Source organism: Ambystoma mexicanum, chromosome 10, assembly GCF_040938575.1.
Source record: "Ambystoma mexicanum isolate Mex_15411 chromosome 10, UKY_AmexF1_1, whole genome shotgun sequence".
Taxonomy (NCBI): Eukaryota; Metazoa; Chordata; class Amphibia; order Caudata; family Ambystomatidae; genus Ambystoma; species Ambystoma mexicanum.
Window position 1 is genome coordinate 631,378,616 of NC_090932.1, and position 21,030 is coordinate 631,399,645.

Below are 21,030 nucleotides of genomic sequence, written 5' to 3' on the forward strand. Positions count from 1 at the left end.
ACTCTTGTCTGCCTCTGATATGTCCCGACCAGCGATGTTATTTGGTTCATAACATCGAGTTATCCATCGAGTTAGATCCATAGGAGTCATCTTTTTCAGCATTCTGGTTATCTTGTCTTCACCTCCACCTGGAGGCAGGCATCTTTTGGTCTTCATCCAGGGGACTCCAGGACTCCATCGTCTCCCGTGGCCTCCCCGCGGCCTCTGATCCCGGAACCTCCGACCAAATAATGTTAATTTTCTAAATTAAATAGAAAATAAACAAATTAAGTACATATGTGCCATCATAACAATCAACTTTTTTAACTTCTTTGTCACTGCCTCCTGATTACACCCATTTATTTTCTCTTTTTGTGTTCAAGGGACTTTATCTGTTTCTACATGCTCAAGCTGCCTGATCTCATGTCTGGGATGGCATGGTTTGATTTGATTTACATGGACAAACTGCTCTATTGCTGTTTCACCTTCATTTTTCAAAATTTTATACACTACAGGAGAGACCTTATCTATAATTCGAAATGGCCCCTGCCAGGCTGCTAGAAATTTAGAATTTTTCTGTTTACTTTTCCCAAAATGAAACTTGTATACCTGATCCCCTACACTGTATTCCTTTACTGATGTATTTTTATTATAATACGATTTTGCACTGTCAGCAGCTCTTTCCAGATTTCTCTGCACAAAAGCAAATGCATGTTGCAAATGCCTCCTCAGTTCATCAATATATTCATGAACTCTGGATGCACTCACAAGGGTTTGCTCATGTGTTCTGTATAGTAGATGTTGTGGTAACACCATTTTCCTACCTGTTAAGACCTCATGGGGGCTAACACCTGTTGCTTTGGCAGGAGTCGACCTGATTGCCATCAAAACCAACGGTAAACGTAAATCCCAGCTCGAACCTGCTTCTGCCACAAATTTCTTTAAAATATCCACAACAGACCTATTGCTTCTTTCAACGGTACCTGAAGACGCCGCCCGATATGCGATATGTAGTTTCCTTTTCACACCTAGTATTTGCCATACCTTACTCATTAGAGTACTTGTGAAATGACTTCCTCTGTCTGACTCAATTCTTTGTGGCAACCCAAACCTTGAGAACACATGGTTCACCAGCAATGTGGCTGCTGTTTGCGCACTACAATCTGGTGCAGGAATGCATTCAATCCACTTCGACATCAAACATACCACACTCAAAATATAACGGTGTCCCCTGCTCGACCTTTTTAAAGGACCTACATAGTCTATTTGCAAATCTGACCATGGGAGAGTTAGGCCTCTTTTCATCAATGGTGCTCTATGCATTGGTGAAGCAGGTTTAAATTGGGTGCATACTAGACATCCTCTAGTATATAATTCCACATCTTGGGACATATGTGGCCAGTAAGCGTAATCTTTTAGTATTTCTAATGTTTTTTGTGAACCTCTATGGCCTGCAGTTATGGCATCATGTGCATGGTGTAGCATTAGTCCTCTGAATGAAAGGGGTACTACCCACTGTATTTGCCCTGTTATGGACTCTCTAATCATGAGTCCATCCTGTAATCTAATTCGTGTTTTGTTCTTTAATAGCACCCTCAACTCTTCTTTTCCCATACAATCATTTTCTGTTAAAGGATTTTGTTCAGGATCTATCAAATGATTATAATAGATTCCCAAAATTTGATCATTCTTTTGTGCCTCAATCAAATCTTGGTCTGGCGTGTCATGACTCCACTGCACCACCGGTTGATCTACCTCCTTTGGTGCTTTAGAACGTGTGACTGCATCAATTTGTATTTCACCCATTAAATAATCAATAGGTAGCAATTCTCCCATCACAGCCCCAATCTTATCCAGGTGGTCTGCCTTATCATTTCCCTCCTTATCCTCTCCTGGTGTTTTTAAATGCCCACGAATTTTTCTCCAGTATATTGTTAAATTATTTTCTGACACCAATTTGTCTATGGCTTGTATAATTTTTCCATGTTTAAGTGGCTTTTTGTTGTATGTAACCATGCCTCTTGCTTTCCAACCAGGCAAATACTCCACAAAGCTATTCCGTGCATAGTCAGAATCAGTCACCAGGACAATTTCACTGAACTTTTTATCAACTGCAGTAGCAATTGCTTTATAAATGGCTGCCAATTCCGCCACCTGACTGCTCCTATCTCCAATCCTCATCCCTATACTGGGGAAACCTTCACATTTCAACCAGACATTTCCTATTCCTGCCACTAACTGTTTATTACTGTCATTTTCAATGTGAAAAGCACAACCATCCACATATACAGTTGGCAAATCCTTGCATGTTTTTTCATCAAAAGCTTTGTGTGGTGATTGTTCAAATTCCTATAAACTAGATTCTACTTCCATTTCATTTGGTGGGCTCTTTTTATTTTGTCCATATCTCACTTCTACGGGAAAACCTTGTAATGCCAGCGTCCATGAAGTGATTCTGGATTGTGCTAGATTGCCTGATCTAATTCTTTTACTCTCTAACAATTGCAAAGGTTGATGATTTGTTTCAATAATCACCTTTAGTAATCATTGAAACTCCTGTAATAGCGGATATTGTGATTCCTCTTAATCCAGCTGCTGTTAATGCAATTAGTAAATCGAAAACCCAAAAGAAAAAAGTCTCAAAAAAAGTAGCCAAGCAAGTTGCATGTGATAAAAATGATGCCTATAATCAACCGACTCTTCCGGCAGTTTGGGCACAGCCTAAGAGTACCTTAGCTGAATTTGATACACTTAAAAATGGAAATAGTACCAATGTGCAAAGCAAGATGGTATCTGCCCTTCAACTGGTCCAACTGTACCAAGATCCCATTCCAACTCCTCTGAATCGCACTGCGGTATTGTGCATATTTAAATCTATAGTTCCATTGAGGGCTATCACATCCAATGACATTCGCATAGTCGATCAAGTCGAGGCTATGAATCAGTTTATCTCAAATATCTGGTTTGAAACGGATGCTTCTTTAAAGTATGTTTTGAGTTTTGAGGCTGACTTTCTTCGACTAGGATATAATATCCTCCAAGTAGAAATTCCGATAAATCGTAATCCCAATCCTGGCCCCTCTAAGGCTTGTATTAGCATCCAACAAAGCTCGACTAACTCTAAAAAAGAAGAGATTATTTATCCTATTAGTGTAACTAATAGGACAATTGATGATAGACCTGTCGGGTTCTCAAATGTGCCGAGGGTCATACCACCGGGAACCACTGATCCACCAACAACAATAGAAAACAATCAATGTCTAGATGGTTACTGGCAATGGCTACCCGTGGCATTTAAGCCTCATTTTGGTGCTGTGCGCGAGTGATATAACAAGGTGGATATGCTCTTCTCTTGGAATACCAGAGGGCATACCCACCTATTTGTAAATGATGGGTTGCTGAGCAAGATAGATATATTTGGTGTGGTCGCTCTACAGGAAACTTGGCTGCTTGCCGAAGTACAATTAGATGGTAGAAGTACAGTCCATCAGAGGGCTACTAAAGGTCCTTTGGGCCGCCCGAAAGGTGGTCTCTTGGTGTCGGTTACACCGCCATGGCGGATTGAAAAATTAATACAATCCTCTGATTCCATTTTGGTTACTCGTATTTCTAGACCTTCACTAGATATAATACTAATTAATGTATATGATCCACCAAATATGTCTATGTCTCTCGCGAATATAGGGAATGTCAACAATGTATTATTACAATACAATCAGGTTTCCCCTGTTTGGATTGTTGGTGATTTTAATGGACTTATTGGCAATCTCCCTATGATAAATGATGATAATCGGAACTTCAAAGCATCAGTGGGGCCCGTGCCGAAGTCAAACCGGCAGGGTTCTAAATGGCATTCTATGCTTGCTGCACATGGGATAGTGAAACTGAATGGTATTACGCCTGGTGATCGTCATACGGCTTTCACCAGAGTCGAGGGCCGTTCTGCATCTACTATCGATTATGCCCTTACTAATATCAGCGGGATCACCTACATAAAAGACATGAGCATTGTAGTTAGACATGAAAGTGACCATGTCCCTATGTGCTGGCTACTAAAGTTACCTGATTCGACCGTAAATGCAAGTGAATATGATGAAAATGGTCAGCTGACGATTAATGAAGGTGGTAATCGCATTAATTGGCATCCACGGAATATTGATAAGGCAAATGATGTAGTGTCCATGCTTTTGCCGCGATTCATTCAAACAAAGTATGAAGGAGATAACATCACCGCTGACATGCTGTCCGATTTTTCTAATACCATGTCAACAATTAAAAATAAAGTGGCTGCTAGACGCAGTTACGTTGGCATGAGTGAAAAATCTAACATGCAAGTCAGGTGTCGGGTGGGTTTTGATGTTGCAATTAGTAAGGCTAAGACAGTGATGCGAAATGAAATTCAAGCAGCTCTATTGGATAATGCTGCTCAGCCTAATCCAGAGGGCATCTCGATACAAATTAGAAATGCCAAAAAGAAATTTAAGAAATGGCTATCTAACCATAAATTGTTATGTGGAGCCCGATTATGGCAACAGATAGCTGAGAAGGCAAGGTCGAATGATTCTGTTGGCATATGGCAACTCCTCCATCATGCAAAACAACGTCCATTATCTATTAATTGTATATCGGAAGAACAATGGAAATGTCATATAGCCAAAACCCTAGGTAGGGTGATCCCTCATGTTACGGTTTTGGCTATCCCTGGCGAACCTTGGGTATGTAATGCAAGTATATTGGATATAATGTTGATTATATCTAAGCTTAAAAATTCCAGAGCTGCAGGGCCCGATGGGGTATGCAATATATTGTTAAAACAACAGCCTGAGCTTTGGGCCACGGCATTACACCGCCTATTTACCCAAATAGGTGTGTCAGGTGTAGTGCCTCAGTCATGGCAGACAAGTCATATATTGACTATCCATAAGAAAGGGGCATGGGACTGCCCAAGCAATTTTAGGATGCTCGCAATGCTTGATACGTCATAAAAAATATTTGCAAAGGTTATTCTGCAAGAATTGACTGTGTGGATTGCGGAATGTAATATCCTTCCACCCAATCAAATTGGATTTCGAGCTAAGTCGGGCACCTTGCACGGGCAGTTGTTGTTAACTACCGCAGTTGAACATTCATGGAGTCGTCGCAACCTTGACGTATATTGTGTATTTATTGATTTTTCTGCTGCGTTCGATACGGTGCTGAGAAATAGACTGTGGAAAAAGCTGTCTGATTGGGGCATTCCACCTGGCCTCTTGAGGATGCTAATGTTGTTGCATTCTGACACTTCAGTGCGTATTCGTTTGAATGCAGCGGGGAAATTGTCAGCTTCTATGATGACTTTTAGCGGTGTCAAACAAGGGTGTATGGTCGCAGCGACACTGTTTAATTTGTATCTTGCAGACATGGGAAAAGCTTTCTGTATAGCAGCAGCTAACCCAGTGAAGATCACTGAGGTGATTCTTGGATGGTTGGCATATGCCGACGACCTAATTATGCTTGATTATACACCGGCTGGTCTTCAGTTGATGCTAGATGCTCTAAGCAGTTATTGTATCGACAACGGCTTACAGATCAATCTAGACAAAAGTAAAGTGATGGTCTTCACAAAAAAAGGTGTCCTAAAAAATATGTGTGGTCACTGAATGGTGAAATCTTAGAACAAGTAAATACCTATAAATATCTTGGCATCACTGTAGATGACCGCTTAACTTGGAAGGCACACTGGTCTATGCTTCAAGCTCGGTGCATGGTATCTACCAATGCGCTGAGCATTTTCATCGGAAGTAATAGTGGTTATTCAGTATCTGCAGTACTGACAATTTATATTGCAAAGATAAGAGCAGTCCTATTGTATGCTATTGTTATATGGGGCCATAATTTAATCAAACTTGTTGAAAAATTCGAAGTTTGTTTGCTTAGGAAGCTGCTTCGATTACCCAAATGTGTAAGTGCGGAACACATATACCTTGAACTTGATCTGGTGGCAATCTCCTATGTATTTGTTAACCATTGCGTTATTAACTTTGAGAAGCTGAAACGTCTCCAGATAGACACAATCATTGGTGTATATATGGTTGCCTACTTGCGCCTAGTGCAGAACTCTAAATTTGGAATAATGGGCAAACTACAAAAACTTCATAGCAAATGGGATTGCCAGAATTCCCCATATAGATTGATGAGTATGCCCCTCATGAAGTTAAAATTAAAGCATGTACTGAAGGAAGTCTGCTATGAACAGCAGATGATAAACCTATCCACAAAAACATTTAGTGGAATCTATTATAATGAGCGCTCATCACGTTGCAAACTCCCTAGTTATATTAATGCATACCCGAGCCCTCAAACGGTGCGGCAATATTTGTTACTAAAATTTAATATTTCTGAGGCATTGGAAACACATGGAACACAAATGGGTATTGCTCGTGACATGCGTTTCTGTCGACTGTGCGGCCATAATGTCACAGAGACACTACACCACTTGCTAATTGTATGTGATAGTCTGTATGCATTGCGATACAAACATATGAAGTCATATAATAATACCATTAATCCTGACGAAAGTGAGACACTGTGGCCATTGTTTATGAGTGGTAATGACATTAATCTAATTTATTTTATGGTGACATTTTATAAGAAAATTGTATTGATATTACATTGTATTGTATAATTATGTAGGGTACCTCAAGACTGTCGTATGAAATCAAATGTGTTTTTTAATGTGAGTTATTAGTAAATTGGTATATAATCTTGTATTTTAATACTGTAATAATGTGTAATCTCGGTATATAAAACATTTGTTTTGTTATATGTATACCTAATAAACTATTAGATAATCACCTTTTCTCCCTGAACAATGGGGCGGAAATGTTGTAGCGCCCACACAGTGGTCAATAGGGCTTTTTCACATTAATTAAATTTCATTTCAACTTGGGAAAATGCCTTACTTGCATATGCAATGGTTTTGTGATTCAAATCGTGTTTTTGTCATAACACTGCTGACATACAATGTTCAGAAAAACCTATTTCTATAAAGAAATCCCTGTCCTTTATGGGGTATGCTAAACATGGTGCCTTTACAAGACATTCCTTTAATTTAGCCACTGCATCAGACTGCCCTTTTTCCCATTTCCAGGGAGTATTCAGTTTAAGCAGTTTAGTCAATGGTTGAGTGATTTCTACATAATTTTCAATGAACTTTCTGTTATAGCCTGTCATCCCTAATAAACTTTTTACTCCTTTCACATTTTTAGGATCTTTTAATCTTTGTATGGCCTCTATTTTCTTCTTTTGTGGATTTATCCCATGTTCAGTCACTTCATGCCCTAGAAAGTTCACTTTTTTCTTGCACCATTGTGCTTTTTGCAAAGATACTTTGGCGCCTGCTTTCTGCAATTGGCCAAGTACATGTCTTATTTCATTAAAATGGCTTTTCAAACTTTCATTTTTTATCAGGACATCGTCCACATAAACTATTGTTCCTCTTTCCGCTGCATCCGGCATGGCCTTTCTCAAAAATATGCCAAATTCACTCCCACTATTGATGTACCCGAACGGAGCTCTAAGCCAGGCATATTGAGTCCTGTCAAATGTAAAGGAAAATAAATTCTGTATCTCCTCTGCCAATGGCACGCACCAATATCCAGAGGTGAGAACTAATGTGGTAAATACATTTGAACCATGGATCTGAGCTAGGCCCTGATCAATGAATGGCAGTGGCCATCTAGATATTGGTACTCTTTTATTTAACTCTCTCAAGTCTGCACATAGCCGCCATTGACCATTTGGCTTCAATACACCTAAAATAGGTGTATTGGATGTGCTATGAATGGGCCTGATGATTCCCCGTGATTCCAAATTTTTAATAATCTCTGCCAATGATTCTAAACATGCCAGCGGTAGTCTATACTGGCGTACAAACACTGGGTTTCTACTACACCCTTCTGGTAGTGTGGCCACATGTAAATCAGTTAAACCACAATCATAAGCATCTTTTGCAAATACATCCTTAAACTCCATAAATATCTCCCTCAGATTGTCCCTCTCCTCATTGCTTTCACATGCATCCGCTAAGGAGATCTGCTCTTCTACCATTTTGGAAAATTCTGGAAAATCTTCTGGTAAGGGAATCTCGGCGCTTTCTTCTAACTGTGTGGCTGTGTCTTTTTGTAAAGCTGCCACTTTTAAATATTTTGGCATATCAGCTTCCACTTCAATGGGCTGATTTTCTGTTTCATTTTCATTTAAATTAAATATTATGCAATCCTCTTGATGGCAGCACACTGTCTCATTTGAATCATAAGGATACACAGAATGAATTTTAAATATTCCTTTGGGCTGAGAGTCCAGGTGTTCTGGCAACTCGCCCTTGGCATCTACATATTTTTCAGGAATATTCCCAATCACCATGTTATTTAAATCTGCCGTATAATGTGATTTTTGTATGGCCATTCCTAATGGGGAGTTTTCCTCTAAATGAATATCCTGACAACCTTTATTATTTACCATGATTTTTACAGATCCCTCACCAATGTCTACCAATGGAATGTATTCACAATCCAGGCCTTGCTGTTTTATGGATTCATTCAGGCATACAAATGCATCAGAGCCTTTCATCTGCTGTCCATTTTTGCATTTCAGTGTTATTGCAAACTGTTTTGTAAATGCAGGAATAATAGTATTTTTCCTCATTTGTAATTCGATTGCATAAGGAACCAGTTGTGCACAATGATAAGCCCTTCTTTTGTCTTCAAATTCAGGTGCAGGACCACCTAGGCGTGACCATATTTTTTGATTAAGGAAATCTAACACCATACACATTCTGTGCATGATGTCATTTCCCATGTAAAATTCATTTTGTGCTCCACTCACTATCCATACATTATGGTAAATTGTTTTCTGCCCAATGCTAATTTTAAGCATGCATCTGCCTGCAATTCGGTTTTCAAAGTCTGGACTGTCCAACCCAGAAACATATTGGTTTTTAATCCTAAATCTCGGGATTTCTTCCCTTTCCATTATTTTTTGCAACAATTTCTCATTAATGAAACTCCTTTCATGTTCAAGCGCTAAAGTGGCTTTTATTGTTTTAAAATAATCATTTATACCAACATGAACCCATGGTTGCTCATCTTCCATGTGTATTTCTGCCAGAGTGGTAATGTGTTTTTCTGAATCTGTTTTAGGAGCAATATTCTGTTTGCATGTTTTCTCTTTTAGATAAAAACGTAATGTGTGCTCATCTATGGCAGTCTGCCAATCTTTCCTTGGGTCCAAGTATATTTGTACAGGTAGTTTTTCATTGTCGCTCTGCATTTTGTCTTGACACATTAATATGACAGTGACACTAGGTATGCAGCTATTCTGGAGATATACCTCCACAGCATCATTTGTTTTGGCAATGGTGTGACATTCATTTATATTGCTGTTTTGTGATTTTAGTTTCTTAGACCTCAATGGTTTTTTGGTTAAGGACCACAGCACTCCATTCACCCCATCTATGAGAGGAGACAATCTTTTCAGGCAATCTGTCCCCATCAGAAAAGGAATTTCACAAATAGATGTAATCAATACCTCTTGTTTCATTCTGTGCTTTCCTATTTTTATGTCAACCTCAGTTACACCTATGATGGGCACCTCCTCCCCATTAAAGTTATGCACTGGGCCTTGATTTTCCTTCACTGTGATCTGACTCTGTGGAGGTCTCCCTTCATTGATACTCTTTACCAGCTCCTTGGACATAATTGTGGCCTGTGCGCCAGTGTCAATCATAGCAAAGATGTGGCATTTTTCTTCTACAGTGATGGGTGCAAAATATCTGTCCTCAACTTCCTCTAATACACATAAGAAATGTGAATTCTTACTGATTTCAGGGCTCACCTTTCTCAGGTCTTTTTCACTTTTGGCTAAGCACATTGGTAAATGGAAAGACATTTTTCCCTCCTTTTTACCCATTTCTGCGCGAGAGGTTTTATTCATTTCTCCATGTTCAGAGGTTTTTTGGAGTGTGGCCACTGTTCGCCCATCCATCTGGGTAACATCAGAGACCACATTACAATCCTCCAACTGAACATGTGTAACAACATCATTCAGCAATTTGTCATTTTTTAATTCTGTGCATTTGCGATCATTTAGTGTGATACCAGCCCTTTCAGCCTCTTCAAAAATATGTGGCTCAAAGAATTCTTCAGGTGATTGACTTGTACCCTCCTTGTGAGTATTTCCTTTTTCTGTCTGTGTTTGGTCATTGTTTTGCTTGCCCAGGGAAGGAGCTATAGCATCCCCACTTACTCCCTGTTCACTGGTATTCCCCATGCATGAATCATTTTTCTTAAATCTGTCCCTTTGTTCTTTTGGAATTCCTAATGTTTCTTTTTCATTTGTTCAAATCTTTACTGTTTTATTTAGCTCTAGGTTAAACCGTACCTCTTTTTTAGAAGTATTTGCACTTTCTGTCACAATTTCATTTACTGGTACTTTCATTTTTAATTCATTAGGCATCTCAGAGTCGTTATGCAAAATTATATCAGAGCAATCTGTCATTTTGGCACTGCAGTTATCATGAGTACTTAGTCACTTTTCGGAAGCCCCCCGGTCATTGCTATGGCCATCAGCCCCCTCTTTGGAAGGTTGTTTTTGCGCTGTATAGAGCTTTCCTATTTGCTCAGCTAACATTTTCACTTGGGCCTCAAGGCACTGGAACCTTTCCATCTCTCTAGGATCCTCTTTCTGTGGCCTAGGTCGATATTGGTTGTTTTCCCCCTGATTGGATCTATTCTGATACCTCTCAGGTGATTGATGTCGGTTGGGATGGTTTCTGAACTCTTGATTCATTTGTGGAGGGGAGCGGGTTGCACCCATCCTTTGATTATAGTCCCCTGGTGGGGAATCATTGTACTGGCGTGGACTGTAGTTCACGTTTTGCCTCATGTCCTGTCTCTCAGATTGTGGGTACTGGCCCCTATGTTGATTTCCATTATCAGTAAATCGATCCACATATCGGGGCCTATCCTGATTACCATATATCATGGTGCTGGGATCAAATCTGCTCTGTGTCCCCAATGACTGGTAGGGACCATCATTTCTTTGATCTTGATTTTGTCTCTGGTTATTGTTCATACCTGCCATATCAGGCCGGTATCCTACCCGGGGTCTGTCCCCTAAATACCTAGGGCTGATGTAGCTCTCTCTATTACTAGGATCATGTGATTGGAACATTGGTACAGGAAATGGCGATCTTTGTTGTTTACCCCTTTGTTCAGGTGTCACATTATTTTTACCTTGGCTTTGAGCAGACTCAAGGGACATTTTGGCTGACCTGATTTCCATTACTGTGGCTGAGGGTTCTTTAGATTTAGGTCTAGTATCTTTCATTTTATCACTTTCTCTACCCTGACAATAGAGTACCTCATATAGTTTTGTGCTTTGATGTACAATCCATTCAAGGGACTTGTCACGGTCAAATTCACGGACCAATTGGGATATGATGTCTTTCTGTAGCCCATAGAAGTATGCAGTTTTAAACTCATTGGAATTTGAGTCAAAAGATACATCAAAGCGAGAAAATGCTCTTTTTAAGTCTTGTAAAAATTGGCGAGGGGATATATTAGGTCCAGCAGTAATTGTGTACGCGACTTTCTTTGCCTCCTGCAATGACTGAAAAGGAGAAAAATGACGCCTAATTTCTTTTTCAAACTCCAGCCATGTCATATTCTGCTGTTCATTTAATCCCCTTATGATGCTGGCCGTCGGGGCATCTAAAGTTAAATGAAAATATTGTCTGTACTGTTCCTTAGGTATCTGGAGTGCTTTAAAAATGTCATGCACAGCTTCTAAGTGATCCTCAATCCAGCATTCACCTCCCTTTTTAAATGGTTTGATCAGGGCTTTAATGGATTTCATTATTTTTATGGGGCTACTTGTTGCAATGCATGGAATTGCACTATTTTGTGATTCAATCCTGTTTTCAGGTGTATGAGATTGGTGGCTGCCCCCAATGGGAGTATCAAATCCCCCAAGGGCGCTGCAACCAATTTCAGTCACCGGCCCAGTCACTGGAGCACTAGCTCTTTGAGCAGAGCTAGAATTCACATCCACTCCATTGAATGTGGTACCCTGCCGCCTCTCCTGGGACCTGGGAATGCACATTTGCTGTTCTAAGTCCTTACACTTTTTAAGGAGTCTGTTGGCTTCATCTTGCATATAGTTGTTTTCACCATTCATTTTATTAATCACCTCCTGCATGTCGCACATTTGCATTTGGCATTCATTGAACTCTTTATTTCTCTTGTCTCTTTCTTGAATCATTTTAATCATTTCTTGTTCTGCACTCTGGAGATCACCTTCTTTTTCACAATGTTCTTTTTGTAAAATCTGCATTTCTGAAACAACCTCATCTTTATCCTGCCTAATGTGATCCACTAAGGCTTTTAAGTGTGCCAATTCTTGCTCACTATCTTCAAATTGTTTCTTGCTTTTGGATAACTGAGTATCAAAGTCTCTGCATTTTATTTGCATGTCTTTTTGGCATACATCCAATTCTGCTCTCAACATTTCCTGATTTTTACTTGCCCCATCTAATTCAGTCTTTAACCTGTTAATTAGCTGAGTATCATTCTCTTGCATTCGCAGGGACTTGTTTAAAATAAACCATATTTTGCCGCATAGCCGTATTAAACAGTCTTTCTCTGCACTTTTATCGGCTGCATTCAATAATCTTGTAAGGCAGACCTGAATTATGCTGCCTTCTGCAAAAATATTGTCTAGTTTTTCTTTCTGCACCTCACCCTGAATGCGGTTACTCCATTCTAACGTGCTATTCGACGACCAATTCCCATGTGCAAACAACTTTGCCTCTAAATATTGCACTAGATCTGAGAATGTGGTTTCCCTTTGTGACATTCTGAAATTCGTTTTTAGTGGCACACTGCTATTATAAAATGGGTTCCCTTTAATGTGCAAATGGCAGTGTGAGACACACTTGCCACGCCCATTAGGTACTCTATGATCACTTTCCCGGCCTGCGCACCATAAATATGTAGGGTATTTTGTGGAGATTTGGGGCCTGACGGTATTTTATTATCGCCGAAAAATAACTTAGCAATAATCACTCTTTGTATTCAGATTTGGCCATGTGCAACAATAATACAGTGGACATGCATTATTTCAGCACCGAGGCATGCATATTTGGTATACGTGGTTGGTGGTATTTTGGTGAGCATAATTCCCTTGTTTTATTTGTGGCCCCAATGTCCAGAATCCCTTATCTTTGCTTAGATGTTTCATGTAATCACTAGAGAGACCTCAGACCTACATTTTAGGAATACCACATTTTCAGTGTTAGTGTTCGTGTGCCACCATGGGCGATCTCACTGACTTATTTACGACAGAGAGCTATATGTGGTAATTTTGTGGTAATTTCCACTACCTTATATACGGTAGGGAACTATGTTCAGAGAGTCTCTCTTCCCATTGGCTCATGTACCTCCAACGAGCTATGCTACAAACAATCACTCTCAACTCTCCATACTGAATATGTCATGCACACATCTGTCTTAAAATGACAATTGTATTGTTTAAAAATCTCCCCTCATCATCAGCACTGTATTGGTATAATAGAAGACACACCACCTGTCTGCTTTCAAGTATTTTTCTGTATTATAAAAGTTGCATTTAAACACGATCTCACTCTTTACAGAAATAAATAAAACAGCACATTAACAGCATTGTCTGAAATACACTGAAAAAAAAAACTGGCAGAGAACAGAACATAATTTGCAACATTAACGTGTGATTAAGGCACCGGAATCTCTTTTCCTACTCTGACTGAACATTCTCGTCTCGTACACACTTAGCTCCCACACTTATGTAATTACCTTATCTGTTCAGTCAAGTTTTCTTTAGCTGTTCTCTTTCTGAATGTGGCTCCCTTGAAGATTAACCCCAGTAAAAAGGATCGCCTTTCCTTCTCAAACCGGGGTCATTGCCTGGAATTCTCAGCTTTTGCAGATAGGAATGCTCCAACCAGGAAAAGATAGGTCCTTCTCCCAGCTCTGCCAAATCTTGACTGCCCTTCTCTCTCCTCCAACTCCCCCCAGCAAAACTCTGATCACTCCCTCTAGCATGATACTTGCTATGACGCTGCTCCAATCAGAATCAATCATGCCATCTCCTCCTTCTCTACACAATGGCTCATTTTTATAGTAATACTTTGTAACCGACTGATTTCCTGTTCTTTCGAGCTCTTTTGCTTCCTGTAATTATGTGGACAGGGCAGCAGAGAGGAGAAAAAAAAAATGGATGTGCGTTTAAAAGTTCACTTTCAGAATAGGCCTAATTCTGCAGTGGAGACACATTTTTATTAGTGGATTATGTTTCATTAGTCAGGTTAGTTATCAGTAAGGTTAGTTATTATTTTCAAATGTGTCTCTCGCACCATAGGCATTTCAGGTGAAAAATAGTGTGCATTTTTGAATGTGCACGTGTGCTTTTAACTGTAAAAATAGATTTGCATCTTATATGTTAATATCGTTTTTGACTGAATGGCCTGTCTTTCCTTGTTAATCTGGTAACACATATAGCAATGCACCGCACCCTTGTGGTGGTGCTGCAAAAAAAAATTGCTACCTGTGCAGTAGTGCTGTACTCTGTGCTGTTTGCTACCGGTGCAGTAGTGCTGTACTCTGTGCTGTAACACGCCAAAGTGGACTCCTCCAGCCCAAGGGGGGGGGAACCAACTAGACAGCAGGAAACCCAGGGAACTTCCCTCCTCACTTTCCCCAGAAGGGCAGTAATCCCCCAAATGCCGGACCAAATTTCTTTACTAGGTACCCGCCAAATTTTAACCCCCAAAACAATCCATCCTTCTTTCTCCACTTTCCTGAGCCCAGACATCCCAATCCAGGAGAGGGGAGGCCAAGGGTGCAGGGGTACCCAAACTTTCCTAACCTGGGGTATTTTGGGAGAAGAGATAGTTAGCCTTCCTGGGATCAACCCAGGGGAGACATGAGGACCCCGTACAAGCCAGAGCGGGTGTCCCAACTAGAGCGCCAGGTCCAGAACATGGCACCGGATCTGGGTCGCATGCTGAGGGCTCAACAGAACCCCCAGATGAGCATGGCGGCTCAGAACGCCTCAAACCCAGGATCTGGTGCTTCAGAGCAATGACGGGGGAAGAACTGTGACAACCCACCGGTTCCCAGGGAGGAGGCACAAGGGGAAGGGGGGTGTAAAGCCTTGGAGGAAGCTTCCTTCCCCACTTGTGGAAAGTCTCTAGGAAACCCAAGAACCAGAACCAAAATCTTCTGCCCCGAAAGTCTGCAACCAAAGGAGCAGAGGGCGGGTAGGAGAAATAAAGAGCCCAAAAAGACCCATTTTGTGGAGGAGGTAAAAATCTTCCAGTTTGAAGGAGAGGGATCCTCAGAGGATCCTGGGAAAAGGATCTTCTCCTTCACGGATGGGGGAACTCCTCCCAAAGAAAAATGGGTCCCAAAAGATCCAAATCCAGACTGGATGGATGTGAGGACTGAGTTAGAACCGGCCATCATCAGTACCCAGAATGACCAGCACGAAAATCCCCTGGTTCAAACCCATGCTGATGACTGCCTCCAAAAAGGGGGGTGCAGCCCAGAATCAGAACCAGGGGAACCCAAAACGTCCCCCATATCTAGCTGTCACCTTTTTCTTACAGATTCTCAAGACCCCAAACAGAATCCTGCCCAAATCACCTCTCTGTCAGTGTCCAAAGCAAAGAAACTAACCCACCAGTTGGCCAAAAATGTGCATTATTTCTGCCCTCTTGAGGAAAAGGAGGGAAGATTCTATGCTCTGGTCCAAATACAGGGGCAATGTACAATTTTGGCACTGGTGGACACTGGATCAAAAGGGCCTTTGATCAACTGAATTCGGGAAGGGGGGAGAAGTACCAAATTCCTCTACCCCTCTTCCTGGACAACTTCAGAACTTCGACGGGAAGGAAATTCCTGTCGAGAGGACTGCAGATTTGGACATTAAAGCACCCGGTCATAGTTGTGACTCCAGAGGGCACACCTTGTTTACTAGGGAATGACATCCTGCGTAGATTGTCACCCCTCATAGATTGTGTAAACAAGGTCCTCTGGACCCAGACTAACCGACCAATAAAATTAAAATAGAGTGTCAACCATGTTAGTGTAAACGGCACATGCCACATGGACAAAAACCTGACCAAATAGAATTTCACTTCCAGAATGATCAAATCCCAGATGTGACAGTAATTGCAGTAGCAAAACAAACTGGTGATGGGGAGTCCTCTCTATTTGTGAAAATCAACCTTCCTTCCAGTCTAAGGTGGCATTCCACACTGGAAGGAAACACTCTGAAATTCTTTACAAATTCACAATCAGAAAATCCCACTCCTGTAGTCCAGAAAGATGAGAAATCAGCTCAAAGCTTGGCTGATATTCAGAAAATTGGAGAGCAGTTGTTCATCCCTATTCAGTTAAATAAAGGGAAGGACTCTGTTCTCGCCCAAGTGTGTGTGAACAACGGTAAGAGCTTCATCAGCGGGGCCATGTACGCAAACTCCCAAAGGATCCGGCTATTCCCACATTTTAACTGTTAGAAAAATGGGAAATGGACCTGGAAACACCCAATTCCAAACATCTCCTGCCTAGCAGGTGTATGCTCAACATTTCCATAGGCAACAAGAGCATAGTCCATAATTGTTGGGTCATGCGAGATGTCCCTGCTGCATTTTATTTAGGCAGTGACATTCTCAATCGCTTTGCCATTAGTTTGGACCTAATAAACTTCAAAGCCTGGTCCCGATTAGCGGGTAATCCCATGGACTTTGATGACTCAGAAAAAGCATTTTGGTCTGCACAACCTGCTGCCATATGCAGTAGAAATTCAGATTGGAGAGGAAGTCACCATCCCAGAACGGACACGACAATTCTCACTGAAAGTAAAAATTAAAAGAGGACAGAAACTGAAAAAACCTGACGCCTATGTTCATCTTAATGCTCACTTCCAACAGCAAGGGTTGGGGGTAAACCCAACACCATTAGTCAACATTAAACACAACACCATTCCAATAGAGGTGGAAAACAGCGACCTGAAGAGTATCACTCTGGCCGCAGGCACCATTACTGGAATGGCGGTTGATGACTGACATTTTTCCATATATTTAAGTAATGAACTGTTAGGACCAATCCCCAAGGACTGTTTTGACAGTGATAGCGACGATGACGCAACACCAGACAGGATCTTCACACGGCATGGGGGGAATTTCCTGGTGTACACTTCCTGCCCTTATGGTAAGGAAGATGTGACCTGTGACTTCAGGAGGGATGAGGTGATCTTTCAAGTCCGCGAGGAATGCCTTCCCACCTGAAGCCATCAGTCCAAATCAACACTCTGAGCAGGGACTTCTCACCCAGTTGGAGGAGGCCACTGAGATAGCCAAACCGGAAGTCTTTCCAGGCTTCAGGCAGATAGTTGAAGAGAGAGTCAACCTAGCTGATGCCTGTGAGACTCTGGAGCAAAAGCAAAAGCAAATATTGAAACAAGATTTTCAAGATCTCTTTGCGGTGGACTCATATGAATGTGGTTGCACCAACATCCACACAACAACAATTCCCATGGACCCTGGCATGACTCCAGTGTTTTTGAAGCAATATCGCTTTCCTCTCACATCATTGGAGTCCCTTACTGAAATAATTAGGAACCTTGAGTCCTGTGGTATAATTCGTCCAGTCCACAGCACCTTCAATAATCCGGTGCTGGGGATTTTGAAACCAAACGGCCAGTGGAGACTCTGCGCTGACCTAAGGGAGCTCAACAAACGGGTCCATACTTCCCGATGGCCTCTTCCCTACATTGACCAAGGGCTGGCCGAGATCCCTGGGTCAAAGGTATTCACAGCCATTGACCTGACCAATGGGTACTGGACTGTACCTGTCAGTAGGGAGGACCAATACAAGCTGGCTTTTACCTGCTGGCGGCAGCAGTACACGTGGACACAGACTCCCTTACGGATACATCAACTCCGGAAATTAATTCAACATTTTTCTACACAAGGCCATGCCCGACCTGGGTGAAAGGGGTAACCTGGCCTATGTAGATGATGTTCTAGTCAAAAGCTCAACTGTGGAGAAACATATAGTGGAGATCGGTTATGTCCTGACACAGTTGAGGGCTGCCGGAGCAAAACTCTCATTTCAAAAGGCACAGTGGTGCAGAACCTGTGTCAATTTCTTGGGGCATGAGATAACTCCTCAGGGTCTCTGTCCCCAGGAAATGAAAATGGAAGCACTCCAGAAATTAAAAGACCCCACAACTCTGCGGGAACTAAGGAGCCTCCTTGGACTAACTAATTACAGCAGAAAGTTCATTGAGGACTATGCTGAGATCACAAGACCCCTGATCCATCTTTTGAAGGGAGGGGGTCAAGTGGGAGTGGGGTCCAGAACAAGCCGAGGCAGTAAGACAACTCAAAAGAAGCCTCTCCCAAGTGCCTTGCCTAGCTTACCCAGTCAAAAACAGGTAGTTCTTCTTGGAGACAGGGTTCTCAAATACATGCTTGACAGCAGTATTATATCAAAAGCATGACAAGGTCAATAATGTAATCTCTTATGCGAGTAAGACTTTATCCTCTGTGGAGGAAAAATTCAACGATTGTGAGAAGGCACTCCTGGCAACGGTGTGGGCATTGAAGAATTACTGCCCGTTTATCCAGGGGGAACACATCATAGTGGAGACTCCACGCCAGCCTCTGCAATATCTCCAAAGTTACAGAATCCAGGCCGGAAATGTGAGTGATTCCCGAATTACTTCCTGGATTCTGTCAATGCAAGGCTTTCCTGTGGAGGTCAGATATGGCCAAAACAAAAAGAGTCCCCTCGCGCAAGGTGTGGCTGACTTGCATGATTGTGTCAGAGAAAACTGTCTCGAGGACGAAAGTCTTAAAATCAAGGACAACATAGAGGCATACCTTAATTCCCCACACAAAGTCTATGACGAAGAACAGTGTGAAGGAATTCCCACTGTCTATGTGAATGGATGCTCCTACCATGTTGACAACAATGGGGAAAAAGAACTTGTGGCCGGTGTAGGGAATGCATGGGTGAATGATGCCCCAGAACCCTCCGCTGGGTACAAAATCGGTAACCAAAGTAGTCAAATGGCAGAGTTGATGGCTGTGCATCAAGCCATCCTCACTGCTGTCCAACACCAACTCCACGAACTGGTCAAAATCACTGACTCAGATTATGTACAGAACGGGTTTGTGGAGCACCTAGTTAACTGGAAAACCAGAGGCATGCTATGTGCTAATAACAAACCATTGAAACATGGAAAATGAATGCAAAATATTGATGATCTTGTCACCTCAAATGGGATGACCATCTACTGGAAAAAGATCAAGGGTCATTCTAAAGTAGAGGGACCAGACAACACTGGAAATGACCTAGCTGATCAGCTGGCCAAAACCAGAGCCATCCAAGTGGATCTACTTGAGATCGAGTCCCTGTTGGGAGAAATTCAGGTCACTGCTATCACTAGGTCCCAGATAAATGCTCACAATGAACTCTCAACTGCACAATGGAGTAAGGAGACCCCCAGATGCTGATTTGATTACGGCTAAAAAAGGGGATCCAATAATTGGTAAGTTTTATCAACACATTGAGGACCCTGAGAACTTTCCCCTGATGGATACCTATTACATAGGGAAAGAGGACCTTAGAGCGTTGATCAAATGTCCAAACAATGTTCAGAATCCAAGACAGTTTGTTGGTAAGGAGATCCATAGCTGGCCATGACCAGTGGGTGGTCCCTACCTCATTCCGAAGCCTGATGCTAAGTCACGCCCATGGTGTGGCCACAGCCGGTCATCGGGGGTTTCATACGACACTAGAAATCTTACGAGAGGTTGCATACTGGCCACCCATGGGGCAGGACCTCAACCAATACTTGAAGGGGTGTCTTGTGTGTGTACAATTTCAGCCAACATCACTCACACACTGTGCTCCTCTCCAAAAGAGGGGGATGACACTGCCTTGGTCAGATTTACAAGTAGATTTTATCAGGCCTGTGATTCGCTCTTCTAGGGGGAACAAGTACATGTTGACCATGACATGCTTGTTCACTAAATGGGTGGAATGTCTCCCAGCCCCAAATTGCAAGGCAGAAACAGCAGCTGCCCTGATGATCAACCACATCTTCTTGCGTTTTGGACTACCCCAAAGAATTGAGTCAGACCGAGGTAGTCACTTCACGAGCAAAGTGATGACAAAGATGTGGGAGATACTTGAGGTCAAAAGGAAACTACACATTGCCTACCGGCGAGCCTCTAGTGGTGGAGTTGAGAGATACAACAAGACAATTGTGAGCATATTAAAGAAGTTTGTGGCAGATTGCTAGGGCCCAAGGACTAAATCCAGTAGTGGTGGCTTGACACGTCGTGATGCAATTGAGTCTTTCTAAAAATATACCCCTCAAGAGTACAAAAGGACAGATTGAGGTGAGTATTGCCCAAAAATATTGGTACAACCTGGTACTCAGACAGCTGGCTTCAAGAAAAATTAACCAAGTATTAACATTTGGCTCAAGGCAATGTAATCTGAAAACAAGGTGAAGAATTGATACTCACAATCAAGAAAATCAGAATGGGACTGAATAGTTCCAAGCTAGATTGGTGAGTATCCTGAAACAAGAAAGGTAACTGTTACCAGGAGGACAGAAAAGTAAGAAAAAGGAGGAAGCAAACTGTATGTGCTTACCAAGTGAGTGTTCTGGGTAGAAACAGCAGATGTAGTTTTGGGAAGGAAGTGGTAGTCCTGGAAACAATGTCCTGTTTCCTATTCCCGCCGGCACGAGGACGCCTAAGGAGTCTATTGACCCTTGTGCCGTTGCGTTAATTTCCTTTGATCCTTGCGCCAATGCGCAAAAGTCCTTTCTGTTCCTTAAAGTCTTTGGGCGGTAAGAGAATGAAGACGTAGCACTGATTGTAGTTGGAGCAATCTAAGAGTCTTGGCAACAGGTAAGACGTGAGGAATGAGACAAAGCAGTCCGTGGATGTTC